Raw genomic sequence first — 15,533 nt, forward strand, 5'->3', positions numbered from 1 at the left:
TAAAGGCACACCACCAATGGCCCACTTCCTCCAGCCACACTGTGCCTGCCTACCTACACTTAGCACCGAGTAAATTCATTCAAGTGGATTAATGCACTAATTAGTTTAAAACTCTAAAACTCAGTTGTTTCACTTCTGAAATTTTTTTTCATTGTCTCACACGTAAGCTTTGAGGGGATACTTCATATCTAAACCTTGTGGATTTGTTAAGAGTGTCATAGAAAGATTTATGAAGAAACCATTTGAATCCATCTACTATAGAGTCAATTCATTATCTAGCAGCATTTGCTCTATATCTTGAGTGCCTTTTCTTTATTTTCTATGTGAAATTTGAATCTCCCCCATGATTTGATTAATTAGCCTTATTGATATTTCAAGGTATAGACCCAACAAAGACACACACACACACACACACACACACACACACACACACCTGTACATGATACATAATGTATTTAATCCCCCGATTTGGTTATATAATCATCAGTAGATTAAACTGAATAAAGACATGGATGGTACCCAGTAGCTGGAGGGGGCCCTGCCTTGGCCCTCTCTTTGTGGAAGAGCTTTTGCAAATCATGATAGCCTGGCTTTCCAAAATGGATTCTATTTCTGCAGCACACAATTCAAAAGCATACTTTGATCCCTCTCAGTGGCTCTTCTCATTGCTTTTAGGGTGTGTTTTGGGTAAGACGTGAGCTTTGCTCCAAAAAACTCATGTGTGAAACAATGCAAAAAAGTCTAGAGGAAAAAATTATTGAATTATGAGAGGTTCTAACCTACTTAGTTCATTAATCCCCTGAGATCTGCGAAACAGTAAGGGAGCCTAGAAGTGAAAAAGAAGTACAGTGAAGATTCCCGAGATTAAGAAATGCCAGTAATATTTGCTGAGGACTGCTGCAGGAATGAATCAAAAACTAGCCAAAAGACGTCATGTGGGCTGCAACTAGCAAAGCCATAGGAGCAGAGCTTCATGAGGCCTTTGGTGAGAATATCATGATGCCAAGCACTGCAGATGTTGGATATGGAGCTAGAGGACTTGTTTGCCTAGCTGGGTTTTGAACTTGCTTTGGCCCCATCTCTTCTTTCTATGACCCTATTTCTGCATCTTGAATAGAAATATTTACTCTCTACCTTCACATATTGGGTATAAGTAACTTGCATTTGATTTTACAGAAAGATTTATGAAAAACCATTTGAATCTATATACTATATAGACAATTCGTTATCTAGCAGAATTTGCTCTATGTCTTGAGTGCCTTTTCTTTTAATTTCTGTGAAATTTGAGTCTCCCTCATGATTTGGCTAATTAGCCCTCTTAATATTTCAAGGTATAAACCCAACACGCACATGCACACACACACACACACACACACACACACACACGCGTGCACACACACACGTGCACACACACACGTGCACATGATACATAAGTTATATAATCCTCTGATTTGGTTATATAACAATCATTAGATTAACCTCAGCAAAGAGATAGATGGTACCCAGGAGTTGGATGGGACCCTGCCCTGGTCCCTTACAGGGGCTCACATGAGAGTTTGCTGGAGTATTGGAAGAGACTTTGGACTTGGACTTTTGGGCAATCTTGGAACTATTCATAGGACTTCTGACAGTGGACTAAATGTATTTTTGCATTGTCAGATGAGCATGCATTTACTTTTAGGGGCTAGGGGCAGAATGTTATGTTGAGATGTCCCCCAAAAGCTCATGTGTGAAACAATGTAAGAAAGTTTAGAACAGAACTGAATAAATAAATTAGTGCATAATCCCTTGATAGAGAGTAAATGGTTGGTAACTGTAAGTAGGTAGTGTATGGTTGGAGGAGGTGGGTCCCTGGGGACATTCCTTTGGGATATCTATTGTCATTGTTGAGCAGATCTCTCCCTCTCTCTTCTTTCTGATGCCATGTTCCCAGCTTCTCTCCTTTGCCACACCCTCTATAATGATTTTCTGACTCACCTCACGTCCCAATGAATGGAGCCTGCTGTCTATGGACCAAGATATCTGACACTGAGAGACCCCAAATAAATTTTCCTCCTCTAATTCTTCCTGTTGTGTCTTGATCCCAATGGCAAAAATGCTGACTAAAACAGGGTGCTAAGGTGAGGTTGTACCTGTACTGCTCTTTATTTTTATAATTGTATGTTCAAAAATCATAGCATGTGAAGCATTGGGTTGAAAAAGATTAGGATCAAATGATATGGTAGAATTTCATAAAAATCTCCTAACCTTACACAGAAGATAGGCTCACTGGCCAGTCTGGTCATTGTGTAACCCTTCAGAATTCATATGAATTATCTGGGTCAATCTGAACCTTAATCTAGATGCAATTCTTAAATTAAAAAAAAATATTTCTGTGACCTGAGCAGAAATCAAAACAACTTAATTGGAGAATCTACAGGAAGAAATAAAACAGACTGATGCAGGTGATCTCTGAAAACTGGAACAGTGATGGTTTGAGAGTTTGGGCTTTGGATTCCAAGTAGAACCGTGAAGGATTAGAGTCTTTGCTTTGCAGCTGAGTCTCCTCTGGCAAGCCATTTCATTTCTCTGAACCTGAAATCTTTTTTTTTTCTTTTCATAAAATTGAAATAACAAACCTAGTTCATAGGATCCTTATAAAACCAAGTTAAAGCTCGGCATCATTTAGTATAGTGCCTAACATTTAGTAAGTACTCATTTAAGTTTGGCAATTTTTATTATGTAATTTATTTATTTCCAATAATTGACATCTCTCCTCTTTATTTTAATCAGGTTCTCTGAGTTTAATAGCCCATTTGTGTTAAGCCTCTTCATCTCACATGAGCTAACAAAGCAAGCTCTGATTCACTTCCTTTCCACAGAACACGGAAGTTTTGCATCCTCCCACACCCAACTCGAAAACTGGAAAACAATTTGAATACTATGCATGCCATGTGTAGGAAAGCGGAATGAGGAAACCAGACTATCAGATCATATTTAAAGGAAACATTTTGGGTTAGTGGATTGGGACATTTAACTCAGTCCGTAATTGACATTCCTGAAGCATATCCAAGCAAATCCAAAGTATGACAGATGTTGCGTTCCCTCTTATTGTAGTCACTCATGCACTCAATAACCAGTTGATTATATAGTAAAATCACAGAAACTTTGACTCCCTAGGGGAGCTTAAAAATGATCTATTGCAATGTCTCTTTTTCAAGAAACAGGTACAAGGAGGTTAAGTGCCCTGTTTTTATTTCCACGGTGAGCAGAAAATAAGCAGAACAGAACAAAGCTGTCTGCAAGGCAGTGTGGGAAATGAAAAGATGAATTGGTGCTTGCACTCAGTCTCCAGGATCTTAAAGGCTGGGAAGAAAAGGAGGCATGTGCACAGACAACTGTAATGTGAGATAGGAAGCTGTCGGCTGCTCAAGGAATTTTAATAGGATGTCACTTGGAGCAAGAGGAATTGGTTAAGGTAGAATCTTATGCCTGTGCCACCTGAGCATCTATTTCTCTTTCTTCTCTTAGGAAAATCACTCTTTTCCCTGTATTATAACTCTCTATCACTTTCAGTCTTTATGGTACAAGGATAAGTAACCCCAGTCCAAAGACTAGGTTTTAATATAGGGCCTTGGCCAGTTGATTGGAGCATCATATTGGAGCCACGGAAAATACCTCAGAGATGGGTATGCCACCCGTAGAACCCATAGAGCCCTCCCCAGGGCCTATGTTGGTTATATTGACAAATAGTTTTTGGTCATTTTAATATGGTTGATCAGTCAATAAAACATATTTTTGGAGCTGTTGGCTGCAATTTTTGCTATCTCAAAAGAAGATCATGATTAAAAACTATTCAATACTGAACAAATTGGAGCCAAGAATCATAAAAAATACAGGTTTCTAATGACATCACTTGAGGATCTGTATCTCGATGAATATTAAATTAATGCTACTTCTGGTCTTTTCAGTTCCATAACTGTATAAATTAATTCAAGTTGAGCTGGGATTTTAATTTACAACTGAGAGCTGTGATATTTTAACTTGGCCTCAATAGGCTGGTAGACATTAGATTTTTGTGTGCGTGAGAAAGAGAGGTTGGCAAGAAAGAGGGTGGAGATAGAATTATCTGGAAAATTACAAAAACACTGTTGAGTTGCAATTAAAGTGATTAAAGAGACAGAGAGGAAGGAATAGTTTGGACTTGTAGGATAGGATTAGATTTTGAAAAGCCCTTGATCTCACACCAAAAGATTTGACTTGAAGGGGAAAGAGGAGACACCTAAGATTTTCAAGACATGGTTGCTACAAGCAGAATCATGCTTTAGGAAGAGAAAGCAGGCAAATATATACCAGATGGTTTTATAGAAATTATGTCTCTGCTTTGGTACAGAAGACTACAAGGTAGCCATGTTATCAGTGTTCCTGTAAAGTCCCTCTTTTATTTTTTCAGAAGAAGGAACATACTTGTATTTCCTTCTTGACATAAATCTGTGATGTGTGAGTTGATTTGTTCTTTGATGTCTTCAATTGCTTAAATGTCATTCTTGATTTCTGGAAAATTCTAGTGTGTCATTACACATCCCTGCACATACACTTGCTTATAGTGATTACTTAGAACACTCAATTTTTCTCCTTGAAATCACCTTCAAATCAAAATTCCTTAAGCCCATTGTCATTAGCTTAGACCACAAAGGGAGGGGTAACTTACCTACCACAATCGCCTTTATGTTTGGAGTCAGCTTTGAATAATAATTACTTTTTTGTCGCTCTTTCTTTTCCTTATTTTTTTTTCTTGGTACTAGTTATAGAATCCAGGGTCTTGAGCATGCTAGGCAAGTGCTATACCACTGAGCTATGCCTCTTGTTCATAGACTTATATTTTTATGAGCTATTCTTCTTAATTTTCATGATGACTTAATAATTTCCTACTTTGTTTATCCAAATGGGATGTCAAATAACTAGAATTTTAAAAAATCTTTCTTTAACTAATTAAATGACTACAAACCAAAGATGATCAATTGTTGCACCCTAGCTATATAGCCAGGGTTTGAACTTCAGATTCCTATCACAAATTTTCCTAAGTCATTACAGCATTTTTTTCTAAGCAGGACTGCTTCATTTAGTTGAAATGTAAGTTCACTTAGGGACATTTATATGTTTCAGGATAAAATGTGATGGTGGATTTTGCGACAATGCACCTTTTTTTCCGGTAATTTTTCTGGTGATTCTTGAAACGGGAGACTGATCTAAAAAAGTATTTATCTTGAATATAGAGAGACAATCCTTGTAGAAACAGAGGTAACTAGTGTGATCATGAACTAAGAAAGTAGTATCTGTTCTTCAAATATGGAAATCTCAATTCTTTCTTAGAGCTGCCTCCAAGCATTTCTTTTTATTTTTATTTTTTTTTCTTCCCATATTCTTTTATTAAACTATAAACTTCCCATTAACATAGGCCAATGGGTCAGGTAATCTTTTATTTAGGCTTCCTGCTACTAAGCCGTCATTCTTCACCATCAAACTGAAAATTCCTCTTTCTCCTTTCTGGTTTAGATCCCACACTGTCCTGATTGTTCTTGGCTTATTCCTTCATTGTGGTGGAGCAAGTCTCTCTTTACTTTCTGAGAAAAGAAGGAGAAGAGAAATGAATTTTAACCCTTTTATTTCTTAGATGGCTTTTGATCTGATGTCACATTCCCTTTGTGGTTCTTCCAGATGTAGAATTCAAGGTTGCCAATTTCTCCTCTCAGAAAATTGAAGGTTTTATGCCACTGTTCAAGAGAAAATTGTCTGTATTATGACTCCTGATATTTTCTTTTTTTTTTTTTAATTGGTCGTTCATAACATTACATAGAAAGCATTTCTTTTTAAAATAGTGATGTGCAAATTTAAGAAATTACCAGAATCATCTAGAGCTCATATTAAAGATGCAGACTCCCCAGACCTCCCATCAGAAATCCTGACTCAGTGGATAGGAGTGGAGACTTGTAATCACTCAGCAGTACAAAAGCCACACTCCGAGAACTCAATGGCCCCCCAACCATCTTTTCCAAGCAGTCTCTGCGGTTATGTCATTGTAGTGATTCCTACAGGAACACTGTAGAGAGCTCTTCCAACCCATATATAAATAGCACCGTCTGCTAAAATTTAAGCAAATGGATTAGAGCTGAAATATGTAAAGTTATCTTAAAAAGTCCAATCCACCAACCAGAAACAACACCAGGATTAACAAAGAAGTAATGTGTCATCCAGAAGAAAAAGGTCAGCTGTAAAAGCATAGAAGATGCTATCCCTCTTTTATGGTTTTATTCCCATGACTTTTATCACTAACTCAGTTACTATTTTCCTTGTGTGTTCAGAAGAAAAGGGAAGCAACATCCATGGGGAACGTGGGGAAGTTGGTTCTTTGGTTCATTCTTGGGAGCTCCCAGTGCTTCAAGCAAATACATTGCTTCTGTGGATCAGACCAGCTGACCTTCCTCTAGGGCACTGTATCTCAACTTTTTCCTCATTTTTACACCCTTTGGACTTTTTTTTTCCCTAATCAATGTCCCCATAAAATTGTAATATCATCAACATATTATATGACTGTTATGTACTTATGTTTATCTGTACTTCATACATAGAGAGTGGCATACACTTCCCAACAATCTGTTTTTGCCCCTTGCTGTCAATATCGCCTCCAATGAGAAGACATAACTCCAGGAACACTCAAACTTTCCTTGCATCTTACAAAAGACCTCAACATTATATGATAAACTTTTTAAACACACAGGCATGCTTTCATTTATATACACAGTGATTTTAGGAGATCCTCAGAGTGATGCTCTAAAAAAAAACCCATGACATTTTATTTTCATTTTTATATTCTATACTTAAAATATGACCTACATCCTGGTTTGTAATTTAGCCAAATCAGCGGATCTAAGCTCACCCCTGTCTCCCTGACTGAACATCCTTGGCAAAACAAAAAGGACCTGTGCTATCTGGTGATGGTTCTTACAGCTACTAAGCTTCTTGATTCTACTTTGATATCATTCAGAGTTAGTAACTAAACCTCAGCTTGTCCATTGTCTAGAGCCAGAGTATATTGATTTCATCCTTGTCCCCAAATACAGTATAGATGTTCCTTTCTCTGTTCCTAAATTTCTGCTTCCCCTCTCGCCTGAAATGACACTTTCCTTTCTACCCATGCAAATTCATGGCACATTTCTTTCCTAAAGTATTCCCAGCCCACAGTGACCTCTTTCTGGTGGAGAAATCTCAATAAATATGACTCTCTCCTCCAAAAGCACTTTCTCGGTCTAGTCCCTACTAGGTATGTGATTATTTATGCCCCTCCCCGGGACCTAGAATAGAGATCCCACACCACAGCACCAAAGTGAGCATGGGGTCTTTCCACTGCTTTACTCCTGACAGATAACTACTGTCAACTCTTTCATTTCTACTGACAAAGGAAGCTCCAGAGAGATGCTTGTGGTGATGTCAATGTAATATGCAAGCTAAAGCTAATTGCCTCCTGGGTCTTTGTTGTTATCTTTATAGACCTAAAACCTGTCTTCCCATCACCATTCAAATTCTCCCAGACTCTTCCAAACAGACTTTATTCATGAGTAACTACTGCTTTTGTAAATGAATGCACAGATGCATATCCTAATCTGGTTGCCTCTACCTGGCACACCCCACATCCCAGAGGCAGTGGAAACCCAACTTAAAACATCAGAAAAAAATGTACAAAATGGGAATGAGATAAATAATCTGGATGATGTATGCCTGAGCTCTTAACTTCTTTGAATTTCAATTTCTTCAAAGACTAAGTGATTTATTCTAGGAGCAAAGCCTTTAGTTCTCCTAGATCTATGTTCTCAGACTAATTATCATAAAGGTCCCAAAGAAATGAAAACCTTTGCCAAGAGAAAAGAAGACTCAGGTGGGCCTCAGTAGCTGTTTTCATGTGTGTGAAAAAATCATTGAGTTTTTAGCTTGATGTCAAGAAATACATTCCTTAAACTAAATTGGGGGCAAGGTGAAAGCTAACTTCCTTTGTAGGAAAGTTTCTTGTCATTGGATGTGTTGAAGAATATTTTGGAAAGGAATCATCAGAAAGAATTTGAACACCGAAGAGGGGCAGGTGGGGACTGGATCTCCTCAAAGCTCTTTTCTGGCCATGTTGTTGTAGGGACAAATGAGGCGAGGCACCAAAGAGAGCAGGAAACAGTTTTATTTGGCTGCAGCCAGGTTCAGAGGGCACAGCTTTTGCTGTAATCAATCAATCCCGTGAACCCCGACTTCAGAGAGTTTCAGAGTTTTATACCCAACATGAAAGGGGAGGGGCTCAGAAGTTCACAGTCTGCAGAAGTTCACATAAAAGCAGCTTTTTCTTTCACTGTTCTGGGCAATGTTAACTCTTCAAGGACAACACCTGAGAAGGGGAGAGCTTCTTCTCCCCTTTCTTTCCTCCCCCTGCCAGCTGTTACCATGGGCCCAATTGTAACTTATCTTAAAAATGTAGATGTCTCTGTGAAGCCCAGCTCAAGGCCAGAGGCCTTGTTTGCACTTTTCTTCAAAGTACTATACTGGATACATTTGTGAAAAATTAGTAAGGGGGTGTCCAGCACCTGGAGTGCTGGTATCTTCCCAGCCAGTGGCCAAGTAAACAGGGTGACACGAAAATAGGAAGTTTATCTACAATGGACTCTTTTGCTGACAGTCCTAAAGTCAGCCATGGTGAAGAGGGCTTCTCTGTGGAGAAAGGGGGTGCCACATCAATGTGAGACTGAAATCCTGATGGTTCATTGCAGAACTAACTCAAAGGGCCTCATTCCCTCATCTGCAGGAGGACATGAGCTATACTCTCAAACCTTGCAACTTCCTGTGCTCAGTGACAATCAAACAAAGGAATCATCACAGTGGAGAAGACAGGAAAAAATAGTGTTTTTCAATTACTGTTATTGTGGCTGCCACAAAGAAAAATGTTTGGTAATTTCCACCCTTGTCCTACTCACAAATTTACAAAGCTCCTTTTCCCAGGTGTGGGGAAGCAGTTTTGATTACAGGCTATTTGAATATTACATTTTTTTTCCCCAGACAGCAACTTTCTGCTGTGGGCATATTGAGCTGTTTTCATATAAATACAGCCGATGCTTCAGCAATATTTTAATTACCAACTTCAATAGTTACTTGATTTTTTTCCCCACAGAAAATCCTCTGAATGACCCTAATTCAGAGAGACCTAGAGGAAAAACATTCATCCCCAAAATGAAACATTTCCTAGAATTCCTCAGTTGTAATTCCTTTTCACCATATACTTGCCATATTAAGTCTCCAAGTAACCCCATGACTTTACTTGGTGGAGAAATCTCAATAAAAATGACTAATGTGTGCTACTTACCCAGTGCTCTGTAATGCTCTGTATTCATTACTCTATTTTATCTGCACAACAACTGATGAAATACATATTATTATTCTCATTAATTAAGTGAGACTCTGAAATTAGGTAAATGGCCCAAGAAGATCCAGTTAAGAGGTAGCAAAAATAGAATTTAAACCTTGCCCATGAGTTTAGAATCTAAAAACTAAGTTAAATTATGCTTTAAGCTAATGATTCCCAAAATATGATCTCTGAAACAGCCTAAGCAGCAGATCAGGAAGGAGGGGGGAAGGTTTTGTTAAAAATGCAAATTCTCTAAATAGAAGGAAGATCAATAGAGGAGAGAATGGGGATGGTAGAGAGCAGAAGACAGGGAACAAAGCAGTACTGAGGCCTGAAATGGAGCCAGTTATATTCCATGCCTGTGGTTATGTCAAAAGGAACCAAGGAACCATACTACCCATTCTGCAGGTGATCAGAGAAAGGCTCATACAGCAACATTCTGGAAGATCACCAAAAAAGAGCAGAGATGAGATATAAACCAAGATCTGAGTGATGATGGTGCCAAAGCTCATAATCTACACCAAGAATAAGGGAAAATGTCCAAAGATCACAGAGATAAAGTCATCAAAACACTGTTTCAATTGCTGGGTTGGTCAATAAATTGTTGAAGTACCCAAACATGTTGATTCTGGGCACTGGCCCAAGAAAATCTGTCCATCATATCCAGTGGCTCAACCACTTTACTCCTCGGCCCTGTGAATGCATCACTCCAGCATCATTTGTCCAGTGCCTAAACCAGACATTGCCATCCGGAGTCCTCCCTCTCCTTATCCCCACTACAATTTGTCACTAAGTCTTTCCATTATACATATTCCTTAATTGCTCTTGAAATGGTCTCTTCCCATGTCCACTGTGCTATTTACCTGGGCCATTGGGATAGACTTTTGACTGGTCTCCCAGGCTGTATATTTTTTATTCTCCAATTTGTTTTCCACTTTGAAGTCAAAAAGGCAAATTTTATAATAATACCCTCTGGTTATAATTCTTCAGTAATTCCCCATCGACAGATGGTCACATCTGCACAACTCAGTGTAACCTCCCCAGACCACCCTACTTAGAGGTGGAATCTCCTCCCTTTGGCCTACTCTATCCCTCTTTTATGGTTTATTTTATTCCCATGACATTTATCACCATCTCAGTTACTATTTTCCTTGCGTATTCAGATGGTTTATTGAATCTGTCAAATTGGTCAGGCCATAGGATGCTCAGATATCTGATTAAATATTATTTTTTGTTGTGAAAAAAACAGCAACAACAATAACAAAAATTAACCCCACTATTATGTATTGCTATGATAGACTAACAAAATATCTTAAAACATCAATTCCTCAAGCCCCATCCAAACTTATTGAATCAGAAAGTCTATCCTCTAGTTTGGATGTACTTTGAAAACCACTCTTCTAAACAAATCATACTTGTATACTGTTTCAAGTACTATGCTAGGTGCAAGGTGATTTACAAAAGAATGAGAAAGTTTGGCTTCTGCATAGAAGAAGAGTTTATAATTTAGTAAAAAGATGAAAACTGGAAGAATGATATAAAAAAAAGAAGAATGACTCCATGGCATTTCCCAATAAAAAAACTTGGTCCTCAATGCAGCAAGATTCATTAGTAGGACTTTTGGGAAGTAACTGGATCATGACAGCTCTGCCCTTATAATTGGATTGCTCCATTGATAGCTGAATTCACTACTAGGAGGTGATGAAAACTGTGGACGGTGGGGCATGGTTGGAGGAAGTATGCCTTGGGGACTAGTCTTGACTTCTTCCAATCTCTGTCTCTGCTTACCTCTGCCATGCTGAGCAGCTTTACCCTACCACACCCTCCCACTAAGATGTTCTGCCCACGTAAGATCCAGAACAATGGAGCCAAGTGGCCATGAGTTGAAACTTCTGAAACAAAGAGCCAAAATAAAGTTTTCCTTCTCTAAATTGTTCTTGGAAGTTATTTTTGTCACAGTGATGAAAAGCTAACTAACACATGGGCAGAGAACAGAAGTCCACTTTACACACAAGCCCTTTTCATAAGATCACTCAGCTTCTGTAAGTGGACTAATTTCCATGCTGATTGCAAAGCTGGAAATGTATACAGTTGTCATTCTTATATGCTGAATTTCCTAGGAATGTAACTATAACATGATCCAAGGGAAGACTCTATTATGTTTGTTCAAAACTACTGAGTTATTTACCACTTCAGTAACCTATGTGTTCAAAAATATGGTTGTGCATAGTTTGTACCTAGGTAATATGATACACTTATATTGTAGTGGCACCCCCTCCTCCACATCTCCACATAAAATCTTAACTTCTTAGCTTCTCCAGAAATTCTCACCATAATTGATTTTAGGATTATCAGCAAAAGAGTCTCTGCAAAAGAGTTCAATGTAGGTAAACTTTCTATTTTCCTGTTGTTCTATAACTTGGCCATTGGCCTGGAAGAAATCAGCACTCCAGGTGCTAAACTCCCCTTTACTGATTTTTCATAAGCATTTATCAAGTATAGTGGTTTGTAAAAGCCTGTTTGCAAATACAAAATGTGATAATAAAAAGACAATTCCTCTAAAAGGCCTCTGGCCTTGAGCTGGGCTTCACAGAGATGTCTACATTTCTAACATAAGAGAAGTTACCAATTGGGCTCCATGGTAACAGCTGGCAGTGGGAGGAAAGAAAAGGGAGAAGAAGCTCTTCCCTTCTTAGGTGTTGTCCTTGAAGGGTTAACTGGCCCAGAACAGTGAAAGAAAAAGCTGCTTTTATGTTTATTTCTTCAGACTGTAAACTTCTGAGCTCCTCCCTTTACATGCTGGGTATAAAGTTCTGAAGCTACCTGAACTTAGGTTTCAGAGGATTAATTTATTACAGTGAAAGTTGTGCCCTCTGAACCTGGCTGCAGCCAAATACAACTGTTTCCCACTATCTTCAGTGCCTTGCCTCCTCTGTCCCCTACAACAACATGTCTGCATTTGTAGCTGTGATATATCACTGGGAAACCAAATCCATGTGTATGTGTGCTGGCTCAATTTCAAAACAGCAACCACAAGAAGAAGAGCTGATTGTGTTAGATATTGTCTTGCTTCTCTCAAATCCAAATGTGTGTTATAAATAGATGTGTTCTGGAATAAATGTATTGAAGTATTGAATAGTATAAGTATAAAGGCATTTCTTCTGCTTTCTTACTTGGATTACATATACATTAGGTTATATTTGAATTGTATAGAAGTACGCATCACCGTTATGATATAGATAACTATAAACTTCATATCAGGATACAAAAGGCATTATGAAATATTTGCTATAAAAGTAGACTCAGGTCTATTAATGTTGAAATGTAGATAAATAAATGGTGATGTTTTGATATTTGTTTACTTTTTCTCTGTCCATCTTTCTAGATCATGAAGGCCACTGGGCCCCCGTTATAGTTACTGCTGTGGTATGAAGGCTGAAACTACAGCATCTCTCTGGTGGGGTCATTCACTAGTCAGGCACAGAAGGGATATAGCTGTAAATGAGACAGCACTAAGAAGTGACAGACAGTCTAAGTGCTAGAGGAAATTTCAGAGAGTAGCTGAGCAACTGGGGTAAACAAGTGGACAGTATGGTAAACAGGCTTCTCTGAGAGGTTCCTATGCTAATAAGGCTAAACAATGAAAACACACACACACACTCACACACACACACACACACACACACACACACACACACAGTCGTGGGAGAGTCAGAGAAGAACATTCTATGCAGATGCAACAGCAAATATACAGACCTCAGGCAAGGTGGGGTAAGGTGGTAACAGAAATGAACAGAGGTCACCATAACACAGGTGAACTCAAGGAGGCAGGCAGGGGTCGGATCTTAATGGTGTCACAGGTCTTGGCAAACCATTGGAATTTGATTCCAAGAGCACTGTGTGTCTACTGGGTTGTCATGAACAGAATGGACAATTAGTGTTCAATGAATATTTATTTGCTCCATATGTATTTTCCCCAAATACATTGTTATACTAATGAATAAATAAATATTTGAATTCCATGATGGCGACAAAGATGAGAAATACAGTCCTGTGCTGGCCTCCTGCCAAACCCAAACCCTCTTGTGCCCTGTTGTGTGACCTCGTATCAGTCCCTTCCTGAGCCTTGGTTCTTCATAGGAGGACAGTAAGCCCTTGAAGAACCCTTCAGCTCTGGAAATAATTCAATAACACATGCCAACCCCACCCCACTTCCAAGACTCTCAGGCTGAGAGCAGCTGAAGAGAAGATGCTGAATGCCTCTGCTCTGTTTATCATCCTTGGTTTGGCATTTCATCTGCAGCTGGAGCCCTTTCTATAAGATCACTCAGCATCTATAAGTTGACTAATTTCCATGCTGATTGCAAAGCTGGAAATGTATACACTTGTCATTCTTATTCTTGGCCCAAATGCTTCTCGCCAGCAGCTCTGACGATGGGGCGTTGACACCACTCTCTAGTTATTGTCTGACGTGCTATTGATATGAGAGGGTTTAGGAGGATGCACAATTTGATAATCAGACCCCATCTGCAGAGTAATCATGAGTTACATTATGGAGAAACTGTAAGTGAATGCCGGAGATGTAACTGTCTTATTTTCGACTTCCCTTACTCTAGCAAAGATCGTGTAAAGAGTTGTTGATATGCAAAGCAACTTGATATTTTTTTAATATAATGAGCATCTCTTAGTGCTTTTGCATTTATCTAAGTACAGCAAGCGACAGGCTATGAAACAAAATGCTGTCTTGTATATGATCTCATTTGCAAATGCATTGTATTAGAGTTATAAAGTAATATGTGTTTGGTAAAGATGCAAAAACCATAAAGAAGCACTTGACAGTGAAAGGAAGTTTTCCTAAAGTTTATCCCACTCTCACCCCCAAGATGACACAGTAGCTAAAAGCAGACTCTGTGGTCAAGCTACGCAGATTCAGGTCTTGCCTCTAACTGTGAGGTGATTTTTCTGTTCTGAACTCAGACTTACTATTTCATATATTTGTACCTCAGATTTCTCATCTGTAAAGTGAAAATAATGACAATATTCTTATAACAAAGATGTGGTAAAGATTAATTAACAAATGTGAAATATTTAGAATAGTGCAAATGAAGAACTCAAAAATATTAAGCTATTCTCCTTTTTATCAGTTTTACTACTCTTCCCCTCCAAATCCTACTATCCTTTGTAAATATCCTACACCTCTGAATGGAACTATTCATCTCCTCTCTTACTTGTATTTTCTTTTATTAAAATGAGAGCACAGGTATAATTGGTTATAATTTTTTTTGTTTTACATTCAAGAATGTAACAGCTGGACAAAGTGGCACATGCCTATAATTCCAGTGGCTCCAGAGGCAGAGGAGCCTAACGGCAAGTTCAAAGTCAGCCTCAGCAAAAGTGAAGTGCTAAGCAACTCAGTGAGACCCTGTCTCTTAAAAAATTACAAAATAGGGCTAGGGATGTGACTCAGTGGTCGAGTGCTCCTGAGTTCAAACCTCAGTACCACCCCACTCCCCACCAAAAGAATATAGTGGAGATTTTTTTCTTTTTCAATAAATAGATTTTCAACCTTAATAGTTGCAGAGTATTTAACTTGATGGATGATGGGTTAGCATTTAACTATTTTTAAATCAACACACATTTAGTCTGCTTCTAACTCCTTACTGCTACATGTAGTGTTATAGAAAATGTCATCGTCTGAGCATCTTTCCACACTTGTGAGCATTTTCTATCAGATAGATTATTCTGGGAAATACATCAGCTTTGTGTCATCACAAAAACTGTTAAGGGGAAATTGAGTGAGTGTGATTATCCACAGAGGAGGTAGATTCCAAAGTTTGAAAGAACTTCTCTACCTCCTCAGAGACAGGACTCTGCACAGTAAAGATGAGATATATATATATATGAGGCTTACAATTCTAAATCCATTTCTCTTTCTCTTATATGAGAAAGTTGAATAAAGACCTGCTCAGTGTGTCTGACAACTCTATTAACATGGGAGGTCGTTTGTGTTGAAAGTTTAATAGATCTATTAATTCTAGCTTCAGATGGGCCTGTTAGTGCTGACTACAAACTGACCACACATAATTGGACCAATTGTGCTGTTTACCCAGGCCAGGAA

Source organism: Urocitellus parryii, chromosome 1 (assembly GCF_045843805.1).
Source record: "Urocitellus parryii isolate mUroPar1 chromosome 1, mUroPar1.hap1, whole genome shotgun sequence".
NCBI classification, from domain to species: Eukaryota; Metazoa; Chordata; class Mammalia; order Rodentia; family Sciuridae; genus Urocitellus; species Urocitellus parryii.